General features: G+C 34.8%; 1 protein-coding gene and 1 non-coding gene across 3 annotated transcripts in view; both read left to right on the forward strand.

Moving 5' to 3' along the window:
• The window catches only part of LOC145249442 (glutamate receptor ionotropic, kainate 2-like), a 1,370,511-nt gene that overhangs the window by 603,540 nt on the left and 741,508 nt on the right, over window positions 1-25,463 (forward strand). The gene's annotated exons all lie outside the window — the stretch shown is intronic.
• Trnag-acc (transfer RNA glycine (anticodon ACC)) lies at window positions 16,563-16,635 on the forward strand. The gene has a single exon. It is a non-coding gene; the product is annotated as a tRNA-Gly (tRNA).

Here is a 25,463-nt window from a genome sequence, read left to right on the forward strand (position 1 = left end):
CCAAGGCAGGGAATCTGTAAGGAATGATGAGGAAAATGATGAAGTGTGGAAAATGTAAATTGTAAATTGAGTTGATTGGCTGAATGAAGAATTTCATGTATAAGGACCGTCGTGTTTCTATAGAAACATTAAGTTCACAGTTTGATGCAAGTATAGGAATAGTACACACAGTTATCAGCTAGAACTGAAGATTTGTACGAAGTTTGTCCGAAGCGTGCAGTCTACAATTTCATTCTTGCCACAGGCATCAAGATAGTTCCTCATCATTTCTATAGACCAGAATTTGCCTCCTGTGACTTTTGTTTATTACCTAAGCTAAAGAAACGCTTAGAGGCTGTCATTATTAGAAAACTTAGATGAATAAGACTGTGGCGAGGGTCATTAATACGCTAGCACAAGACAACATCCATGGAGCCTTCCAGAACTTGTTGAAACAGAACAAGTGCATTGCAGTCAGAAGAGATTACTTCAAAAGGAACTAGGGTTTTATGTGTGTGCTATCAATAAATTTCCCCATACGAAAACATTTGAAAAGTTTAAATTATGAAGCAATTATGTTTAACTATTATTTACTTAATATGTTTCACCATTAAGGAATCTTCAGTATGGAGATAACTGTTCGAACATGTCGCACAATTTGAACTCTGGAAGACGAATCATTAACTCAATTTCTGTTTCTGATTGTTAGCCAACCGTATTAATAGAATTTGTATTTCTCCATGTTATGTGTTCTCACTGAAGCAAAGTCAATATATTATGACGAAGACAAGTGCGCAAATGAACGTCTCGGCAGGCATGTTCGACACGTGAGTGATATTGACAGTGAGGTCCGTTGTTGGAAATTACTGGAATAAACGATTTTTGTATTCACCTAGAAAAAATGCTGAGTCGTACTTTTATGTCCTTTTTTGTTTGTTTGTTTCTGCAGCGGAATCAGACGTGGGGTCCCAGTGGTTGAAAATAACGACACGTTTTTAATATAACGGCCACCTTATGCTATAAAGGAATTGATGCTAAATATTCCAAGAAATGTTTTTAAAAAATACATTAAAGGTAGTAGACATGGTTCATTTCAAATAATGTATGCTCTAATGTATGTTTCACTGACCTAGCGTGTTTGGTGCTGTTCACATAATATATAAATGTACATAAATATAAATGTGTGTGCGCTTTCGTATGCTTAGTTTTTAATTCCGTACCTTTTATAGGTAGAGTCTCTTATTCTGCCGGATACTCGACTACAACGTTCCTCTTATTCTACTTCTTTTGCCTTTATGTCTCATAATAATTGGAAGTGTATAATAGACAAGTCTACCATTCCTCCCACCGTTAAAGAAAAACTCTCGCAAACTTCAAGAGAATCTGTGGCATTAACCGGATAAATATCGAGATTCCAAATCACGTTTAAGTCCGGTCAGAACGCAGTTGGAAAACTGCATGAAAAGGACTTCACTTCCAGCCAAAGGCAACAACTAATCAAGACAGGCGAGAACTGGTTTTACTGAGTTTCAGACATTTTTAAACACATTCATCCACGTGTATGTGTGTGTGCGTATATATATATATATATATATATATATATATATATATATATATAATATATATATATATATATATATATATAATATATATATATAGAGAGAGAGAGACAGACAGACAGATATTTTGTGCGTATAAATTCTATAAAAATAACTGTTCTTCCATCGTTATCGATGACGAAAACAAACATCACTGGTTTGTAGTGCATTGGCCTTTTGTGGATTTTTTTCAACTACCTGATGATGTAACTTGCGCGTCAAATGTTTTTGTAGCACAGGTTGCGTAATCACTAACCAAACATCTGCTGAGTTGGAAATGCTTTATACCCGTTGCAAGTAGAACGTCAGGACGCCTGAAAACAATGCCGAGATAAGCGGAGATAGCATACAGCGCCTGCTATTCCTATATGGTCACTCATCTGGTATTGGACAGGCTCAACCTTTCTTTACTACGGTGATCTGACTGGAACCGGTGTGTCAACGTGATTATGCTGTCTAATAGACATGTCTGTGTGTGTGTAAACTATAGTAAAACCTATATATATATATATATATATATATATATATATATATATATATATATATTATAAGGTAAAATTAAAAGCCAAGAACAATGCGAGATTTTTTTTTTATAGAGAGTAAAATTAAATGCAAACAAAAGAAATAAAGTTCTTTTTTTTGTTGTTTGTTTTTTCTTTTTCACACAAATTTTAACTCTAAACAACAGTCAGTAATTTTTTTTTCTGTTGTATTCAATGGTGATATAAATCTCAATATATTTCAGACTTATTAGTCCATTTTCAAGAGAAGACAGCGGAAGAGTGTTCAAAATTGGAAAAGTAGCCGCAGAGTTTGCCACGTGATACCGCGAAATATAGAACAAAAATGACGTTAGGAGAACGTTAAAATAAATCAGTTGATGTTTGAAATACTTGTTGCGTTTGTGAATCAAGGGAGATGACTATTCAAGCAAGGTTTTTTTTTTGTTTTTTTTTAATTATTGTTTTTCTTATGTTTTCAACTCATATTATAAAAGCGAAGCTCAACTCCAGTCTATTGTTTAGTGTGGGAGTATTTTTTGAAATAATTAAAGATTCGAGGATACGAAGTTGACCTACGTTTCTTGAAGAAGCAAGAATGTTGATGTGAAAATCTGGTTCTGAATTAATGCAAGTGCGAATATGTTTATAGAACGACGAAGCAGTAGTGTTTAAGTGCTCTTTAATGCGGTGATGAAGCAATCTGGTAGTGCTTCCGATGTAAGATGCACTGCATTTAGCGCATTGTAGGTCGTAAACAACGTGGTTCTTAAAGCATAAACCTGTGTGTGATATTGCGCAATTAGAGAGTGAACAAGGGGAAAGTGTATGCGATGGATGTTTTCGGTTGAGCTGTTGTCTTAAAGTAGATCCAGTGTGGATGAGTTGAATGTTGAACCCCTCGCTGCGGATGGCTTTTCGGATTGAAGATGAGATTTTGTCACTGAGGAAGGGTAGTTTTAGAAAACAATTGTTAGAGAAGGGTCGGGTGTTGCGTTTTTTCTTTTTAAGTGAGGATAGGATCGTATTAGGGTAGCCGTTTAGTGAGAGGGTCTGTAGGAAATTGTTAGTGTGTGTATGTTTGTCGGAGATGTTAGTGCATTTGTCTTGTATGCGTGAGATTTCGGCATGTGCGTAGTTTAGTTTGTCCTTGAGAGGTAGCGCAGATTTGAAATGTACGAAGAGGCGTTTGCTGGCGGGTTTTCTGTAGAATTCAGTGCATATGGCACCATTTTTTTTTTATTTGTATTTTAAAATCAAGTAGAGAAAGAGATTCCGAAGAGTCTGGGTGTTCTATAGTAAATTTTAAGTTTGGGTCGGCGTTATTGAATTTGTGGAAAATGTTAATAGCTTCTTCGCGGGAGTATGTGATAATTAAAATGTCATCGATATATCTAGTAAAAAGGAGATAAGAATAGCAGGTACTAAGGGTGTGTCTTTCGAGTTTGTCCATATAAGCAATGGCAAGAATACCGGATAGACTGGAGCCCATGGGTAGTCCAGATACTTGTTTGAACGTGTTTTGTAGGAAAGTAAAGTAAGTGTTGTCTATTATAATACGGAGGAGTTGTAAGAGATCTCCTGGAGTAATTCCGAAGCATTGTGGGTTTTTAGATGTTATAATGTCTGCCATGAGATTAATGGCTGGATGTGCAGGAATGGAGGTGTATAAAGAAACGACGTCTAGGCTAAATGGGTATCTGTATAGTTTGAGTAGATGGTGTGGTAGATCGTTGAGTCTGTTAATTACTTGGTTGGAACTACTAACATGGGCTGGGAAGGTAGAGAGTAGAGGTTTAAGTAGGCGGGATATTAACCAAGAGATTTTATAAAGGGGACCGTTAACGCTTGAAACAATGGGTCTGATCTGTGTGTGTGTGCTATTTTTGTGGGTTTTAATAAGGTGATAAAAGGTAGGTAATTTGCTGTATTTAGTAATAAAATTTAGTCTGTGTTGTTTTGGGAGATTTCTTTTAAAACAAATTTGAGACCATGTCTTGTTAATGTTGTTCTCAATACGAGCAGCAGTGATATTATGTGCTGGGGTGTAAAGGTCGGTATTGGAAAGATGCTCTATAGCAAGGTTGTTATAAGATTCCTGTGATATAACGCAAAATTCTCTGCCCTTATCAGAGGGTAAGTAAACTAAATCTTTGTCTTTAAGGGATTTAAGGGTGAGGTATTGGTTCCTGGTAAGATTGGGGGTAATATGGTGTTGTTCGCGTTCAAGTATTCTGAGGATTTTATGCTTTAACCTTGAAAGTTTTAGATCTAGTGGAATATTATTAGGAGGTGGGTATAAAGGGTGATCAAGCTGAAAAACAGGAAAAGAGGTGTTGTGATTACCTGAGAGGTTGAGGGGGGTGTCCTTGTTATCGTGCGGGGCAAAAGCGTGCAGCCATTTAAGGTGGTAAGCAGTTCTGCAGAACTGCGTTTCTATGTTGAGTTTAGCTTTATCCGTCAGTTTCATTGTGGTGATAAACTTAGGGCCAAGTGAAAGGAGATCCGTTTCAGTTGTGGAAAGAGAGTTAGTGAGGTCAGTTACGAGAAGATGATCTTTAAGGGACTTGTCGGTGGAAGAATCCTGTGAATTATGTATGTGTCTGTTGAAGACCGGTTTATTAGTTTTCTGTTTAAGCCAAGTAAATTTGCGTATGAGACGTTTCTGTTCATTGTTGAAGCTGGAATGGTATGCGCGGTCGATCAGAGATTGGATGTTGTTTAGCGAATGACCGTTAGGGGTAGATGAAGTGAGTGAATTCCGGAGGTTCTTGACTGAATTAATATGGCCATGTAGAGTCCGGTGGTGTTGCTTAATGATTATTTTGAAGCAATAGTCATATATAAATTGTCGTGAAGTGTGTAGAAAACGGAAACATGTTGGCAGATTTATGTTCCTGATTGTGTTAGGAATAATTTTGTTTTTACGGCATTTTTTTAAAAAGTAGATTTGGCAGTTGACTCTAGCGCGTTTTTCCGTAGTTTTGAAGATGCTCTTCATGAGTGCAAACTCTGTCTGGCTGAGACTGAGGGATATAAGTAGGTTGTAGTTTGCTTGAAGCATTGTTGAAGAAAATTATAAGGTAAAATTAAAAGCCAAGAACAATGCGAGATTTTTTTTTTATAGAGAGTAAAATTAAATGCAAACAATAGAAATAAAGTTCTTTTTTTTTGTTGTTTGTTTTTTCTTTTTCACACAAATTTTAACTCTAAACAACAGTATTTTTTTTTTCTGTTGTATTCAATGGTGATATAAATCTCAATATATTTCAACATTCTTGCTTCTTCAAGAAACGTAGGTCAACTTCGTATCCTCGAATCTTTAATTATTTCAAAAAATACTCCCACACTAAACAATAGACTGGAGTTGAGCTCCGCTTTTATAATATAAGTTTAAAACATAAGAAAAACAATAATTAAAAAAAAACAAAAAAAAAACCTTGCTTGAATAGTCATCTCCCTTGATTCACAAACGCAACAAGTATTTCAAACATCAACTGATTTATTTTAACGTTCTCCTAACGTCATTTTTGTTCTATATTTCGCGTATCACGTGGCAAACTCTGCGGCTACTTTTCCAATTTTGAACACTCTTCCGCTGTCTTCTCTTGAAAATGGACTAATAAGTCTGAAATATATTGAGATTTATATCACCATTGAATACAACAGAAAAAAAAAATTACTGTTGTTTAGAGTTAAAATTTGTGTGAAAAAGAAAAAACAAACAACAAAAAAAAGAACTTTATTTCTTTTGTTTGCATTTAATTTTACTCTCTATAAAAAAAAAATCTCGCATTGTTCTTGGCTTTTAATTTTACCTTATAATTTTCTTCAACAATGCTTCAAGCAAACTACAACCTACTTATATCCCTCAGTCTCAGCCAGACAGAGTTTGCACTCATGAAGAGCATCTTCAAAACTACGGAAAAACGCGCTAGAGTCAACTGCCAAATCTACTTTTTAAAAAAATGCCGTAAAAACAAAATTATTCCTAACACAATCAGGAACATAAATCTGCCAACATGTTTCCGTTTTCTACACACTTCACGACAATTTATATATGACTATTGCTTCAAAATAATCATTAAGCAACACCACCGGACTCTACATGGCCATATTAATTCAGTCAAGAACCTCCGGAATTCACTCACTTCATCTACCCCTAACGGTCATTCGCTAAACAACATCCAATCTCTGATCGACCGCGCATACCATTCCAGCTTCAACAATGAACAGAAACGTCTCATACGCAAATTTACTTGGCTTAAACAGAAAACTAATAAACCGGTCTTCAACAGACACATACATAATTCACAGGATTCTTTCACCGACAAGTCCCTTAAAGATCATCTTCTCGTAACTGACCTCACTAACTCTCTTTCCACAACTGAAACGGATCTCCTTTCACTTGGCCCTAAGTTTATCACCACAATGAAACTGACGGATAAAGCTAAACTCAACATAGAAACGCAGTTCTGCAGAACTGCTTACCACCTTAAATGGCTGCACGCTTTTGCCCCGCACGATAACAAGGACACCCCCCTCAACCTCTCAGGTAATCACAACACCTCTTTTCCTGTTTTTCAGCTTGATCACCCTTTATACCCACCTCCTAATAATATTCCACTAGATCTAAAACTTTCAAGGTTAAAGCATAAAATCCTCAGAATACTTGAACGCGAACAACACCATATTACCCCCAATCTTACCAGGAACCAATACCTCACCCTTAAATCCCTTAAAGACAAAGATTTAGTTTACTTACCCTCTGATAAGGGCAGAGAATTTTGCGTTATATCACAGGAATCTTATAACAACCTTGCTATAGAGCATCTTTCCAATACCGACCTTTACACCCCAGCACATAATATCACTGCTGCTCGTATTGAGAACAACATTAACAAGACATGGTCTCAAATTTGTTTTAAAAGAAATCTCCCAAAACAACACAGACTAAATTTTATTACTAAATACAGCAAATTACCTACCTTTTATCACCTTATTAAAACCCACAAAAATAGCACACACACACAGATCAGACCCATTGTTTCAAGCGTTAACGGTCCCCTTTATAAAATCTCTTGGTTAATATCCCGCCTACTTAAACCTCTACTCTCTACCTTCCCAGCCCATGTTAGTAGTTCCAACCAAGTAATTAACAGACTCAACGATCTACCACACCATCTACTCAAACTATACAGATACCCATTTAGCCTAGACGTCGTTTCTTTATACACCTCCATTCCTGCACATCCAGCCATTAATCTCATGGCAGACATTATAGCATCTAAAAACCCACAATGCTTCGGAATTACTCCAGGAGATCTCTTACAACTCCTCCGTATTATAGTAGACAACACTTACTTTACTTTCCTACAAAACACGTTCAAACAAGTATCTGGACTACCCATGGGCTCCAGTCTATCCGGTATTCTTGCCATTGCTTATATGGACAAACTCGAAAGACACACCCTTAGTACCTGCTATTCTTATCTCCTTTTTACTAGATATATCGATGACATTTTAATTATCACATACTCCCGCGAAGAAGCTATTAACATTTTCCACAAATTCAATAACGCCGACCCAAACTTAAAATTTACTATAGAACACCCAGACTCTTCGGAATCTCTTTCTCTACTTGATTTTAAAATACAAATAAAAAAAAAATGGTGCCATATGCACTGAATTCTACAGAAAACCCGCCAGCAAACGCCTCTTCGTACATTTCAAATCTGCGCTACCTCTCAAGGACAAACTAAACTACGCACATGCCGAAATCTCACGCATACAAGACAAATGCACTAACATCTCCGACAAACATACACACACTAACAATTTCCTACAGACCCTCTCACTAAACGGCTACCCTAATACGATCCTATCCTCACTTAAAAAGAAAAAACGCAACACCCGACCCTTCTCTAACAATTGTTTTCTAAAACTACCCTTCCTCAGTGACAAAATCTCATCTTCAATCCGAAAAGCCATCCGCAGCGAGGGGTTCAACATTCAACTCATCCACACTGGATCTACTTTAAGACAACAGCTCAACCGAAAACATCCATCGCATACACTTTCCCCTTGTTCACTCTCTAATTGCGCAATATCACACACAGGTTTATGCTTTAAGAACCACGTTGTTTACGACCTACAATGCGCTAAATGCAGTGCATCTTACATCGGAAGCACTACCAGATTGCTTCATCACCGCATTAAAGAGCACTTAAACACTACTGCTTCGTCGTTCTATAAACATATTCGCACTTGCATTAATTCAGAACCAGATTTTCACATCAACATTCTTGCTTCTTCAAGAAACGTAGGTCAACTTCGTATCCTCGAATCTTTAATTATTTCAAAAAATACTCCCACACTAAACAATAGACTGGAGTTGAGCTCCGCTTTTATAATATAAGTTTAAAACATAAGAAAAACAATAATTAAAAAAAAACAAAAAAAAAACCTTGCTTGAATAGTCATCTCCCTTGATTCACAAACGCAACAAGTATTTCAAACATCAACTGATTTATTTTAACGTTCTCCTAACGTCATTTTTGTTCTATATTTCGCGGTATCACGTGGCAAACTCTGCGGCTACTTTTCTAATTTTGAACACTCTTCCGCTGTCTTCTCTTGAAGATGGACTAATAAGTCTGAAATATATTGAGATTTATATCACCATTGAATACAACAGAAAAAAAAATTACTGACTGTTGTTTAGAGTTAAAATTTGTGTGAAAAAGAAAAAACAAACAACAAAAAAAAGAACTTTATTTCTTTTGTTTGCATTTAATTTTACTCTCTATAAAAAAAAATCTCGCATTGTTCTTGGCTTTTAATTTTACCTTATAATTTTCTTCAACAATGCTTCAAGCAAACTACAACCTACTTATATATATATATATATATATATATATATATATATATATATAATCAATATAGTATAACAGCATAAAGATTACAATTTTTTAAAATCATGAAAATTTGTAAACGTGGACATATAAATTTTAATACTAATAAACATATGCAAATCTTACTAAAATGAATTAGCACATGTATATTAAAAAAGTTGAACTTTTCCAATTTACAGCATGCAGTTTTCGGACAAGGAATACAAAATAAAGATGAATCCTTCCTTATTCTATGAAGTTTCAAAAAAAGGCTTATCTTCAGAGGAAAACCAGTAAGAAAAATTACCTTTATATAAACTAGCTATAACTTTGCTGCTTAGCACATAGTTCGAAAGCTTCAAAGTTTGAAAGTAATGTTCGAAAAATAATATATATATATATATATATATATATATATATATCAAAAAGAAAATTCAGCTTGAGGTACACGTATGGTGATTTAATTAGACAGTAAACAATATGCAAACAGTTGAATTGGTTGAAATTCGATGGCCTTATCGATAAATCCAATAGGTGTATATCTAATCGTATGGATCTATGGTTCTTGGTTAAATGGCCTGTAGTTATGGTTTGAGGAATAAAATAGAATTTAGTTTAAAATGAAAATTTTTACTTAACTTGGCATTAATATCGCGAAAAGGATAACATTCAGCGATCTTTTTTTTCATTATCAGCAATTGAAAACTGAATAAAACTGGGAAATTTAGCTGGTAGAGATCCGTGAAGGAGGTACTAAATTTTAGATTATATGTGACTTGATCACAGAGTGGGTATTGTCGTGGGGTGTATGAATAAAAAAGGTGTAGGGAGAGGAAGGACAAATGGCCGGCTTTGAAAATCCAATTACTGGGTGTAATAAAAATTGTTTGTATCTGATGTAAAGATGTGGAAATACACGTGAATATACATACATATAAATACATACATATAAATAGATTTAAAAACCTAACAGCCAGTCATGGTTCTCCCCAGAATGCGCTACTGCCATCGCGCACATAAATCACTTTTCCAATAGCTACCAACGTAATAGATGTACTGAGACTAAAGCTGCCTTCGGGACTGCCAGCAATCACTGTAAAAGAATAATAAAAAATGCAAGAGAGCTATATGCACAGTCCGTCAAATCCAAAGTAGCTGAGCAGCGGCTTGGTTCCCACCAGTTTTGGCAAATAGCAAACAGGATCCTGAACAGATGCGCGCGTTCTATCCTAACCATCTTCAATGGACCTGAGATCATCTCATCAGCATCAGACAAGGCCAAACTATTTGCCAAGAACTTTGCAGCTAACTCTACCCTCTACGACGAAGGTCATCAACTCCCCGTATTTCCTCCTACAACAGACAACACACTATCCAACATATAAATATCTGTGCACGAGATCGCCAAGCTAATCAAGAATCTTGATTCCAGTAAAGCAACTGGCCCAGACGGCATTCCAATTATAGTGTTGAAAAAGTTTCGACCAGAACTTGCCCCCATACTTACAAAACTGTTTAAGCGTTGCCTTAAGGAGAAGTGCTTTCCAACACCCTGGGAACCCTCGTTAGTATGCCCTGTATTTAAGAACAGGTGATGAGTCGTCTCCATCTCAGTACAGACCAATGTCTCTTGTGTGTCATGAGTAAGTTGTTGGAATCCATATTAAATAAAGAAGTAGTAACCCACCTCAGCAGAATTAGCCTCCTTAGTGACATGCAATATGGTTTCCATTCTGCTAGATCTACAGCTGATGTGCTAACAGTTATATCCCATAGGATTAGTGAATCTCTCGACAAAGGCTTCCTTTCTAGGGCAATTCCTCTCGACATATGAAAGGCCTTCGATAAGATTTGGCATAAGGGGCTACTTCACAAGATTTCCAGCTACGGTATAACTGGGAATGTTTTCTCAATCATTAAATCATTTCTCTGATAGGTTCATAAGAGTAGTGGTTGATGGGCAGCAATCAGAGGCCCACAGTATTAATGCTGAAGTCCTCCAGGGGTCCATCATGGGCCCAACTCTCTTCTTGGTCTACATCAATGATCTCCCTAAACACATACTTAAATCATTCGTTGACATCTATGCTGATGACACGACCATCTACGGCAACACATCAAAGGTCGTAAATGACAAAGCTCTCTCTGATTCCCTCTCCTCTGATCTAGAGAGCGCGGTTAAGTGGGGGAAGAGATGGCTGGTTACTTTTAATGCTTCTAAAACCAAGCTCCTAACGTTACATCGTCAACGCTCTGTTCCTCATCTAGCATCAATTGAAATGGATGGTTCTCGTCTTGGGGAGGCTTCATGTTTTGACAAGCTCCTGGGTTGACGTTTACTCCTGATCTGAAAGGGAACACGTATATTGTCTGTTGCCCGAGCCGCTGGGAAAATGGTGGGATCCTTCTACCGTTCCAGAAGATATCTCACTACTGATGCAATTATCTATCTCTATAAAAGCCAAGTACATCGAAAGATGGAGTACTGCTGCCACATCCGGGCTGGGGATTTCAAAAACAGCATATCCTGCCTTCACAAAGTACAAAATAGACTTCGTGGCTTAGTGGGGGATGCTCTTTTCTCTTCCCTGCAACCTCTCACCCACAGAAGAGACGCTGTGATCCTGTCTTTGTTTTATCGTTATTTCCATGGCAAGTGCTCGTTCGAGCTCCAATCTCTGGTCCCCCCTCGCCAATCCTTCATGATAAATACCCATTTAGCTAAAACCACTGTCAGTAATTTCCCCCACACTTTATCTTTTGTCTTTTTTCGCCTGTGGAATTCTCTTCCTTTTGCCTGTTTCCCATGGCTACAACTTGGACGCCTTCAAGTCCAACATAAACAAATTCCTGATTAATCGCCCCCTTAAGTAAGACACTTTATCAAATCTCCAATACCAACTATTACTACGATATTATCCCATTGATTATTGTACACAAAATAACCCTTATCCCCGAATGGCTTCCGGGCCTTTATAAGTGGTGATCCCCATGTAAAAAAAATAAATACGTATATATGCACATATGTATACTGATATATATATATATATATATATGTATGTATGTATGTAGGTATGTATTTGTGTGTGTGTATATATATATATATATATATATATATATATATATATATATATATATGTTCTATCGTTACTTTTATGGTGGAAGATATATACATATATAATATAAACAAACAAAACATAACACGAATGTCTAAACACAGCAGAATATTAATGGCAAATTTTAAATATAAGATATTCAGAACGGGGTTAAAAAATTCTTTCGGCATTTCATATTAAAACAGTCTGTTTTAGGTTAACGGGTTATGTTCAATTAAGCCGTTAAATCGTATTATGGAGGGTTTTTTAATTTTATTTTCACCTCAAAAAAGGCACAGTGCCACTTTGAAGTTGGGGCTTCTACCAGGGACGAAAGTTGCAGGGCTAACATGTAGGGAGATGAGCAGCAAGATGTCTGTTCACATTACATTTGAACTTTTGCATGTCAGTACAGTTGGGAAAGCAGGAATCTGGAAGGGAATTCCAAAGTCTAGCAGTTCTAAGGAAGAAACTATTAGAGTAGAAGGATTCCTTACATATAGGGATCTCTACTGAGTAGAAGTGGGATTTTGCTGAAGGTTGGGTTTGTTGGAGGGATTCAAGTCAAGGGAGGTATAAGTGCTTGTCGTTCGTCTGAGCATCCACCATTAAAATACTTGTAGAACAAGAAGAGGGGTGCAACATTTCGTCGCTGATTTATTAAATTGTGTGGATTTCTTTTACTACTTATGCTAATGAAAATTTGGTTTGTATGTTATTTTATGATCAGGATTTAAGTTAAAATAAGGTAATTGTCCAAAAACTGGCAGGGATGCTTATCAATTTAAAATCTAATTTTGTTTCGAACAGAGAAGAGGTAGATTGATTATGCTAACCGAATACTATGACGTGGGAGATTATTCTACACAAGTTAAAGAAATTCTACGTATTTTGGCTGCAATTATATTGATTCACTCGACTAAATAGTAGGTATTTGGGGAAAAACAATAGCTGGGATTATTTTCCGTATTTTTAAAAAATTGATTACATCTTTTTGCATTCCGGAACGGTGTGCGACAATCATGAACACCGCCATTATTCGTTCTATATACGTTATAGCGGCGAGATTTTGTTGTAGTGGTTTGTCTTAAATCTGCGACCTCTGTAGCGTTGATAAGATGAGGACTTACAGTATTGGCCAAAACAATGGGTTTTTTTTAATCGAGGTTCTAGAACTGAAAACAAAAGAGAAAATTTACAGGCGATTTGGTATTATTTCATACGTATGGAAAACCATTGCTTGAATTGACTTAGAATAATAAAAATTTGCAAGACATGCGCTAGATATTGTTTAGTCCGTTTAATATGTAATACGTGTATTGGCATCAATTATTTATACGTTATACGTCAAACGTGTCAGGGATGTAGCAAAGACTAAGGGCTCCCTCTATCGTGCAAGAAAACTACTTAGACTCGACAGTATTTTCTTTCTCTATAAAGCCACCGTGCATATATATATATATATATATATATATATATATATATATATATAGGGTGCCCCCCTAAAAAAAGAAGCTAAATGGAGGCCATCTAGAACATATGCTGTAGAACGGAGAAAAAAAGGCCAAAACCCTAGTGTGTTGATGTGATGTTTTGAATATAATAAACTAGTTATGACCAAAGTTTCATTTAATTCGGGCAAAACACTAAGAAACGGGGCCTAATTAGAATTGGGGCCCGTTTTGGGGGGGTCACTCTGTGTGTGTGTGTGTGTGTGTGTGTATAAGATATATATATATTGTCTGGTGTATCTATCACTAGACTCTTCCTCTTAGACAGGGTCCACAAGAGTCTCAACCTTATAGGTTTCGCACACTTAACTAAGACACAATCCATGTCCCCCCACAGCAATGTTGCATTTCTGTATCGTTTTTTTTGTTTGTTTTTTTCAAGTATTTCCTGAACTATGCTCTGACAACCTCGTAGTCGCTGTGCCCCTTTGAGGAAAATATTCTATCGTTACTTCGAAATCTTTCAATGAAGAGATCTTTAGATGCCGGAAAGCTTTCTACTTTAATGTTTCTTTCCTCGAACTGCTAGGTTTTGGAATCCCCCTTCTGTTTCCTGTTTCCCTTGCTGTATTAACACGTTGAAATATAAATGTGGTGCAAACCGACATCTCGCTGATAAACTCCGTAGAAATCGTCTTAAATAGTAGCCGCATACGACTATTAGCAGTATGTCTCGTTTGTGATTTATAAGAGTATAATCTAACATATTTTTCAGTTTTTAATGTTCATCTTCAGTTTTATGATTTTCAATGTTCTAACCTTGCCCACGTAGTAAGACATGTCGTATCTTTGAATATGTTTTCACATTTATGTGGAATCTTAAACATACAGTTCTTAGTTATGATTTTTGCGTGGAGGTGACTCGCACAAGGTGCTTTTGGAGTGATAACTTAGTAATGCATATTGTAGAAGCAAATTTGGAAGCATATCAAAAAGATGGAATACGTGGAGATATTCAAATTCAGGTATAATTGACCACGAATGAAAACCTGTTAAGCATAGAGAGTAAGACGGCTTAAAAAAAAAGCAGCGCAAGCCCTGAGTGATGCTTGCATGCTAAATGTACCTAGTTATATAATTACATACAATATGGAAAGCATTAATGATATATAACAGATAACAACGGAATAAAAATAATTAAAAAAATAAGATATGGGATTATCAATAATCCTATACGAATTATCAATCCTTGTCTCCGATATTAAGAAAAAAAATTGTGATGGAACGATTCGAATACGTTTTTCTGATTCCGATACAATTACTGATTCCGATTCCAATTCTTATAAATTTCTAAATATACAGTTGTTTTTTTTTGGGGGGGGGGCATGAAATATGTACGTATAATTTATTAAACGTATTATTACACTTATGGGGAGGGTTTATAGATTTCAGTTTTACTGATAGTTTAAAATCAATGAATATTTGAGTTCATTTATACGAGCCATGAAAAATAAGTTTTAACCAAAAACAAACAAAAACAATGAAAATAATCGTTTTGGCATCAGAAAACAGGCACAATTTTTTCCAATTCCGATACCAATACCGATTCCAATGCTCTACTACGTTCCGATTTTTTCGATTCTTGATTCCGATTAATCGTCCCAACACTATGAAAATATTAAAATAGGTTTCCGTTTAATCTTATGTAAGACCATAAATTCTTTATTGTTGCCTCTATAGTTTTCATTCTTTACCCTTGAGAAACGCAACGCTACTCATAAAACTCGAACCGTCAGTATCCACCAATCCAACTACGAAACTTAAATAAATAGAAAAAAAAAGCATACGAAAACAGCCGAGTTGTAATTTCCTCACCGATACCCATTCAAAGTGGCGCTCGCCTTTGACACAAAGACAAACTCGTGTTCATCATCTTGTGCGTTTGGTGCCAAATGTGAAATAAATCTCAAACGGTATTAAACGCAGATTTTCCAGGCTGGAAGGCACTTATATTCTGTGTTTATCCAACGAGCGCGCACCCTTTTATTTCCTCTTTCCAAGCAGGTGAAATATTGGCCAGCAGTGGTGAAATAAATCAATAATTGGACAAACACAAAAAATCGATATACTTTAATCGAGAACCCCCATTAATATACGTTTAAATACATATCGATGCTATATATTTACGTTTACATAAGTATTGATGCATATAAATATACGTATACTAAAATAGATGCAAATATTTCATAACATGTAAGCCTTTACATTATATATAGATATACAGATAGATAAATAAAGATATATTATCTTTGGGTGTGTGAGTTCGTTCCCTATAGATTCCAAAAAGGGTGGAAGGATTCTGTTTAAAAAATTCATAGAAATGTTCTTTATGCGTTTTTGAGTGTTGTAAATATTTTTTTTAACAGAATGCCTCGGATAAGTATCAGAAATTGATAATTTTAAAAAAAAACGTTTAAGAAGGAATAGTACGGTTTAATTAATTATACCGCCTAACATCAGAAGTGTAGTTGAGGGTCTGGCGTATAAAATCGATTTGATTAACTAATGGGCGATTTCACTGATTTCCATGACAATAAAAATATTAGAAGACTGGAACATTCGTTGATCTTCATTCAATCCCAGAAAACGGCGATTCCTCTTATATATGTGTGTGTGTGTGTGTGTGTGTGTGTGTGTGTTTGTAAAATGTATTTTTAATTATATTTCACTCTGGGTAGACCAATTCTTTTATGTGTCCGTACTACTAATAAAATTCCAAATGTTTATGTGTGTGTGCCTATATACTAATAAAACTTTCGAACGGATGTACCGAATTGAAAAATTATTCCCCCCCCCCGAAAGTTGTGAGTCCCTAGATTGTCCTTATCTATATATGGTTCGCAACGAACAACGCCGAGTCACACAAAAAGCCCAAAATAAGGGGTTTTGCGCCGTTTCGTTTTTGTCGAAAAAGTTATCTGCTTATGTAAACGGAATTTTGTACTGTCTGTGTACAGTCGCGGTAATATCTTGTGGCATACGGACAGGACTTGTGGCGCAATGGATAACGCGTCTGACTACCGATCAGAAGATTTCAGCTTCGAATCCTGACAAGTTCGTAATAATTTTAACCATTTTATCCAACGGTTACTCATTATCCTTACCCGTAGTTAGGAAATTTTTGTTTTTTCAGGGATTTTTTTTTTGTGCATATGGGAGTTTCCAATACTCCGAGTTCACAGGGTAAGCGTTGATGGTAAGACGTTGTTGAGTGTACTTGATGTTGAATGTACCCGATTTTGTTTTTGACTCGGCGTTGTGTGCCAACACGGCGAAGCCGCCATTTTTAAATATAAAAATGGATTTTAAATATAACAGAGCATATATAAAAAATAACAATATAGTAATATTCCAAGATCCAAATATAGATATACTAGCTGTCAACCCGGCGTTACCGGGTCGTACAACACATTTAAACATGATATTTTAATTTAAGCAGATTTCATATGCCTCATTATAGAATCAATCCTCTACTGATTATAATATATTACGAAAAATATTTTGCCCGGTGAACTAATTTGCAAAAGAATAAATAAATAAAATTTAAATAATAATTATAATGGCGTTCATCAAATTCCATCCGTGTTTGTTTACAAAATCACGTCAGCTGATATTTGGGCTTGATGATGAATGCCCTGGAAAAGTTACTACTGATTATTTGGTTTGAAAATAAGCGGCGATTTTAAATGGTATGTCTTTTCTCGTAAATTGAACTCATTAATAATAAAAAAATAAAATAAAATGGTGAGAAAAACCCGTGCTTGAAAAATAAATCATTTGATTTATATTCGAATGTTCTACCACCAAGTTATGTCTTCAGATTATAAACAATCTGTGTTTTAAGAAGAAATGAGTTGCTGAAATATTATCTCCCCTTGGTTGGTGTTACGTAAAATATTCCCCTATAAAAATGATTCTTTTTATTTATAAAAAAGAAAAACTATTTTTAAGATCAGATTTTTTTTTTTTTTTTTTCGATACTTATCGAATAAATTTCTGTACAAAACAGATCTAAGAAAACTGCCTAACATATAAATACGCTTTTTGTTAAATTTGCAAAGACAAAAGGCTCAGCCGTTTCGGTATCTATTAGGAAGGATCTCACACACACAAATTATTTTATATAATATATATATATATATATATATATACCTGTAATGAGCTGAAATCAATTTTTTTTTTTTTTGAATTTTCATTATTTTGCGTATAAAAAAATAACAGGTTTTCAATAGAATTAAATAAAATATGCTTTTGTTTTATGTATATTCGTAAAAACATTGGCATATTAATATATGCATAATAGACTACCCGTGGCCCATTGGGTCAGTAGGTTATATTAGCTATGGAATTAATGCATGGGCGTGGCACTTGTGATGTGAAGAAATGTTTTTTGTGACAGAAACATTTCTATGAAAGTATACTAAAATGAAAAAAGAATATAGATAGATTTCTATGAGTCATTCTGTTTATAATTGTTTATTTTTGAAAAAAATAAAAAAAATTACAGCTATTGAATTCTCAATGGTTTGCCATACTTATAGGTAAATGTGCACTGAACAGATAACATAATACTTATAGTTAAATTCAAATTTTGATATATCTTTTAAATTAAACGCGAAAAAAAATAATTCGAATGCTGAAAACGTACATAGTAAAACAATACGTTTTATTGTCGCGTTGATGGTTCATTTGTAACGCAATTTAAAAAAAACATTTTCGGCGTTATTTTTTATGTTGTTACTGTAGAAGAAAATGTACGAATGTTTTTAAGGTGTATTAAAAAATAGAGAATAAGTTTAAAAAAAAGGAAGGCGGTTGGTAGATCGTTGTAAAATGCTCTTATGGTTGTCAACGGGTTAAAGTAGATTTATTTGTAATAAAATTGCGTTGAAATAACTTAAACGTAATACGGAAAGGGACGATGTAAAAAAAAGTATTGACAATTGTTTATTTGGATAATTTAGACGCGAAAAAAAAAGGGGCGCTGAAAACGCACAGTAAAACAATACGCGACAATAAAACGTATTGTTTTACTGTCGCGTTGAGTATTTAGTATAATGTGTGAAACAGGTCGATGATTATACGTATCATATCTAATCATGTTTTGTGTTTGCTTCCCATATCTTGAAATTTTTTTTTTTATTCAAGAAATTTAAGATATTAGCCTTTCTAATGACGTCCGTTTGTTCGAACGAAACCGGTTCAGTGATTTGTGCTTATTTGCTTATGATGTTATGGGTTTATGTTAATCTACGTATACGCAACCGGAAGTCGTAAACCAGATGTTGGGTTACTACACTCGCTACAAGGTCATTTGAGTTTTATAATATAATATATAATGTATATATGAAGTAGTAGCGTTCGTGTGTGTCTGTGCGCGAAACTATCTGGCATGATGGAAGTCCACCTCCTAGGAATGGTCCACACCATTTTTCAATGTAACGGTTAAAGGTCATAGCCTATGTATGTAGTGTTACAGCTCATACCAGTGGGCCGACACTGACCAAACTTGGCATGATGATGGTCCCCCACCTAGGGGCGGTACAAACAATTTATCAAGGCTATAGGCAAAGGTCAAGGTCATAGCCTAAATATACATACTCTCCTACACCCCACACCACTGAACTGATCATGACCTAACCTGGCATAATGATGATCTCCGATTTAGAGACGGTGCACACTATTTTTCAAGACCATGGTTAAATTTTAATGTCGTGACTTTGCTAGTTTATACACACACACACATCTCTCTCTCTCTCTCATATATATATATATATATATATATATATATATATATTGTACAAATATTACTAGCCGTAATATTTTATATCTTATAATCACAGGTAATCACTGATTGTTAGGTAGCTTTATTCAGAAGTGTATATATATATATATATAATATATTTTAGTCATCGACATACAGACCTGTTTCGTTGTTTCACAACTCATCAGTGCCGCTAGACTAACACCTATCCCAAGCCGAGGATCGAACCTAGAACCGTCGTGATGACAGTCGGCAGCTCTACCCTCTGACTACGGGATCGGTGGCCGAAATTAATCTGTCCTAATGTCTATTTAAATAAACATCCGTCCGCCACTCGTAGAGGGCTCAAACGTTTGTTTGTAAACAAACCGCGAGCTTCGCATTTTTTCAGCTAAATTAAGTAGCGAGTAAGATAATTTACGATAGTGCTCTACCCAAGAGGGGGGCTTTATAAAATATATTTTAGTCATCGACATCGACCTGTTTCGTTGTTTCACAACTCATCAGTGCCGCTCTCTCTCTCTCTCTCTCTATATATATATATATATATATATATATATATATATATATATACACTGTATAACCAAAACCAAGACTTAAAAAAAGGTTTTGATAGCAACAGAAAGTGTATTTCTTTTTAAGTTACAATTGTTTCCATACCAGTTCGACAATTTCAAGCATTATTATTCAAGCTGAATTACACGAACCCAATAAAACTCAGTATATTACATACAAGTCTCTCTCTCTCTCTCTATATATATATATATATATATATATATAATGTGTGCGTGTGTGTATATATATTTGCAGACAGTAATTTTTTTAGGCAAATACGTACACACGTGATAAGTGTTTCAGTGTGAACAGGTATGGTATAATAAATTATGGGGTTTATCTATTTTATTTTTATTTTCATCATATTTTGCTTTGGTTTTGATACCCCAAATTCGAAGCTATCTCTTTACAACCCTTCCTTTTCATAACCTATCATAAATCAGAGTCCATTTTCTGTAGGTTGTTTTTGAACCCAGTCAACTACGGGTACTTTTGCTAGTGTATATATATATATATATATATATATATCAAACACTAGATTAGTAAAGAAATTTAGGCCATTATTTTCCTAAAAATGATATACTCCAACTGACTTAATAAATTAATGCATAAGTATATTTTAGACTATTAAATTAATAATTGTTTTCACTTTGTATTTAAAACTGATCCATAGTAACCCTTATTTATCACTATATTTGCATCGAATGGATACCATCATACTTAGTTCACAGCACCTATTAATAACAAAGATTGATAAAAAAATATTGATATATGATTTCCGAGCAAACTTTTAGAGAACATGTGATATTGTGCTTACTAACCCCATATGACTTGCTAATTGTGCATCGAGCGGACTCCACAATACTTACGTTTATCATAAGCGGCAATACAAAATTTCAGTTCGATAGGCTCAGTAGTTTCTGAGAAATGTTGAACAAAAAGATAGTTACAAAAAACTAAGAAGAATTTAATATAGTCAACTTTTTCAATCGATATATCGTTGTAATGCATTCATACACACACACGCGCGAGCCCACATGTAGACATTGTACTTAAACGTGTTATTTTTCTAAACATGTTTATGGTTATTGAAGTTCAGGCAATATTATATATTACTATCATTTTTTTAATTCCTTTAAGCCAACTATAATGTGTATATATATTTATGCATATATATATATATATGTGTGTGTGTATATATATATTTATGTATCTATATCTCCTTTGCGTGCGTTCCTGTTAGTTATATTGAGCAAATTTGTATATATTTATATGTGCACGAATATGTGTCAGCGAGAGCGTGTGGGAGGGAGGCGGAATCAGAGTATGAATGTCTATATGCGTTCTAGCACGAATCGCCGCAAGTATTTCATGTCAGAAGACACCCTCGAGTCAGATTTTTCATTCGCACGGACGCCAACATGGCCGTTAAAGAATCTGAACTTACCGGAAGTCATAGCGATGTGTTAAGGTAAGTTGCGGGAGAGGATCGCGTAAATGAAAAAGAGAAAAAACAAAATAAAGATTTTTTTTTTTTTACTATTTTTATCGAAAATATTTTTTTCTTAAATGGATTCAATATCATTTATATATTTTTTGTTTTAATTCATTTGTTTTTTTTTATTTTATATAAGCGTGTTTTAAGCTGATATTTAAAAATTATTCTTTAGTTTATTATTTTTTGTTTTGTACAACATCTCGGCGATTTAATATATTTAATTCATCTACAACACATAACGTGGTGAAATCATGTAATAATACAAAATTCAATGTCGTTGGTTTTCAAGCTTATTTGCGATTGTTAAACATCGACTTTTCATGCTGACTGTATATGCATCTTGACACGACAAACCTGCTAAGAAAAGTGTTTCGATTGACCTCCAAGGTCAAATTCGTCTGGAGAATGACACTCGTCTCCTCGGACTGTAGCTTTTGTCCGCAATAAGTGAACATGCAACATGGCGCACGAAATTCGTGAATGTCTCATCATCAATTGACGTTTCATATTAAGTTATATTCAGGTCAAGTTTATGAATCCTGTGTCACTTTCATATCTGGACACACATTAAGATTTGCTTGGCTTAAAGCAATTGTAATTTTCCACATATTTCATCGCAATTTACTAATCGTCTTTTGCTAATAGCGTTTGTTCAAAAGCATTGATCAGCCTTTCCTTGGATCGTATTTGCCTGTGAATTTATCGCTGATTACAAGATGCCTTCAATAAGTTTCCAGACTTTTTTGTACAGGCATTTAAAAATGTCGTAAACTCTTAAAAATTAAGTTTGCTATTGCTATACATCTTATGAGATGACTGACCATTTTTTAGGATCTCAGCACTTTTAAAATCATCTCAGTGGCATTTCCACCAAGACAATGCACCATTCCACAACTCCATCCTTGTCACAGACTATTTGACCAAGTCGGACATTAAGACAATTGATAATAGTTCGTCTAGTCCAGATCTTGCTACCTTTAAGTTTTGGTTATTCCTTAAGCTTAATGAAACTCTTAGAGGTGGTAGTTATGAGATTATTGAGGAAACAAGAGTCTGTGGCGAAGGATATTGACACGCTCACACAAGAGGAGCTCGATAGGGCCTTCCAGAAGTTATTGAAATAGTACAAGAGCTTTGCAGCAGGAGGAGATTAATTCGAAGGGGACTAGTAATGAAATGAATGAAAGTACTCATACAAGAAAATGTCTAAAAACTTACTGAAGTCGATTTTTGTCGTCGGTTGGGCAGTGGTGCGAAAGAGCTCCTATCATTATCATATTTATGTTAGCCAGGTGCATCAGAATGTCGGGATTGAACTTGTGCATCACAATTAATGAGTTTGCCAATTTTTTTTCCTGAAACATTTCCACCATTTATAAAATTTGTCAGATAATTGCATTTAATATCGTTGATTTTTTTTACTCCACGTGGTGCTAATCTGAGTTAAGATTCGGTTTCACGTTAATCCTAAAGTATCCATCCTTTCAAATATTTCCTCATCACTGGGAAAAGATTATTGCAAATTGACTGAGGTGTCCTTATCTGGAACTGCTGACGAAAATGGCTTAGACATTTTTTTGTAAGCAAGATGTTTTTTTTATCCATATGTGTGGGTTCTCAAAACCACACGACCTTGCGTCTAACATCTCCTGAAAAAGAAATAAATTGTTTGTACAAGATGTTTTATTAGGCTGACATCTGCTGGCTATTGTACTTTTAATGACGTCAAATTAAACGAAAAACAAGTTAACACTTGCAGTCGTGTTTGTTAATCGAAAGAAATACAATCTAAACTGTCTGAAAACTTGATATTTTTAATTACATTGAAAAGTTTCAAATGAAACTTGTTAAAAACGTATAAGAAATGACAGTTTACAATAATTATTTGCTTTATGCCTGAGATTATTTTTAGATGCGGATAATTTGAATAAATTGCATTATTACAACGACTATTCTCATCTCGCTAGTTTACCGGATTACCTTTGACTTTCTCGGATGCATATTTCTGAACTTATCCAGGTAGTTACAGCGTGACCTTCGACTTTTTCGGGTGCATATTTTTTAACTGGAAAATTTACACGTCAATCGCAATAACCATATTTCAAATTTCGAACTGGACTCGTTATTTAATCCTCATTTTCGTTCGACTTCGACATGACGAGGAAAAAGTGTCAAACAATTTTATTTATCAGCATTCGATGGGGTGAAAAGTTTGCTACAGACAATAAGGATAAAATAGATATTTACTTCGCTAAATACTTTTCTATTTAATATCCCGTTATATAGAACAAAGCTAGAACCACTGGAAAAGGCTAATGCACCGCCTCTGACATTCCACAATTATTCCTGGAACGGGTTCTGTCTTTTAAGTAAGAAATCCATTTCAAAATTCAGGTTTTTCAAGATCTTAAAGTTTAGATCATTAGGCTATACTATTCTATTTTTACAAATATTACAACAATCATAGCAATTGCTAGCATACCTAGCAACAATCATCGCATGAAGAATAATTCGGAACATTGAATAAATTTAACATAATTCTCTTCCAGTTGGTTCCAAATGGCTCCATATAAAAGAATTCACACATCAGAGCTATAGATCATTAACATTCACGCCATACGTTCAGATATTCTAAGTAGACTTTAGATTTACTTCCGACAGTCTCCTAACTCTCGCTTCCCTTATTTTATACTTTAGTTCTCACATTCCATGAGCGATGTTTATGATAAAGGGGGAATCATTTTTTTTCTGGATCACAATCTTTCTTTTAACACTTATGTTGACGTTGAAGTGGTATTTAGCTCTTTACATAAAGTGGTTTTATGCCTTGTCTAGAGCGATTTACATGAAACGTATAATGCAAATAAGTGATTTTCTCTATTAATGTATAAAACTTCTTAAACTTACTAGCATCCAATATCAGCTCAAAGCCACCATTTGCCATGCGTGAAATATTGTCGCTACATTTCGGCTGGTTATTTAACCAGTAGTGATTCCCTTGTGGACAGCGTCCAAATAAGAGACGCTTACAAAATAGGCCCCACACTGTATACTAAGCTTATGACTGTCCCATCGATGCAAATTTGTATTTCTATAATTTGCTATCAGACCCAAATACCACATATATCAAGTTTTAAGCCTGTAGATCGAAACCTGAAAGTGGTTTGCAAGAGAGCGTTTCACACAATAAGAAGGCCAATATGTGTGTGTGTGTGTGTGTGTGCGTGCGTGCGTATGGGCAGAGCTCAGACGCTAAGCAATAAAGGTGGAGTTGTATTATGCTGTATGTTTCGTTTCTGTCTGATAGCACCTAAATTATATATATATATATACATATATAATTTGGATCTCACTACCATATATATATATATATATATATATATATATATAATCAATTCAAACATCTAGAGTAATTGTCAAAATTATACGGAATATCTAGCCTAAAACAGTTATTATTTAAACATGAAATATGATTGTTTATTTCGGTTGTTATTTATGCATCAGTATATTTCATACAAAAAATCATGCATTTTGCGCGATTTGTTCATGGATAAATTAGGTTCGACAAGAACGTCAATTCTCATAATATAATCCTTTGTTAAGATTTATTCAAGGATATATCTAAATACAACCCACGTACATCAATTTTTAGCGTCATTTGTCAGCAACGCGTACTTAAAATATCGACAGTAAAACCGTGTTTACCAAAGCGGAATGAGCCAATGAATGCATCGTTGATTTTTTTAAAATAATATTTGTATTCAATATGAACTAAAACTGGAGCTGCAATTTTCGAAAATGTGTGTTTATTGTTGTCTTTAAGTGCAACATTGTCGACGGTTGAACAATAATATCAAATCACATCGGATATTTGTTTTGCGATTTACAGATTCATCTGTTATCACACTGAAACTGAGTTGATCAACGTCTTTTCTTGTATGTCTATTCCCTGTTTGTATTAATGATTATGTTGAATGATTCTGTCGACAACGTTTCGGTCGATGTAACCTCCAACCTATTATTGTTACATACGCATATTCACTGGTAGTCGCATGTCGATTCGTTTGCGA

The sequence above is a fragment of the Euprymna scolopes genome, chromosome 28, assembly GCF_053919585.1.
Source record: "Euprymna scolopes isolate OS-2025 chromosome 28, ASM5391958v1, whole genome shotgun sequence".
NCBI classification, from domain to species: Eukaryota; Metazoa; Mollusca; class Cephalopoda; order Sepiida; family Sepiolidae; genus Euprymna; species Euprymna scolopes.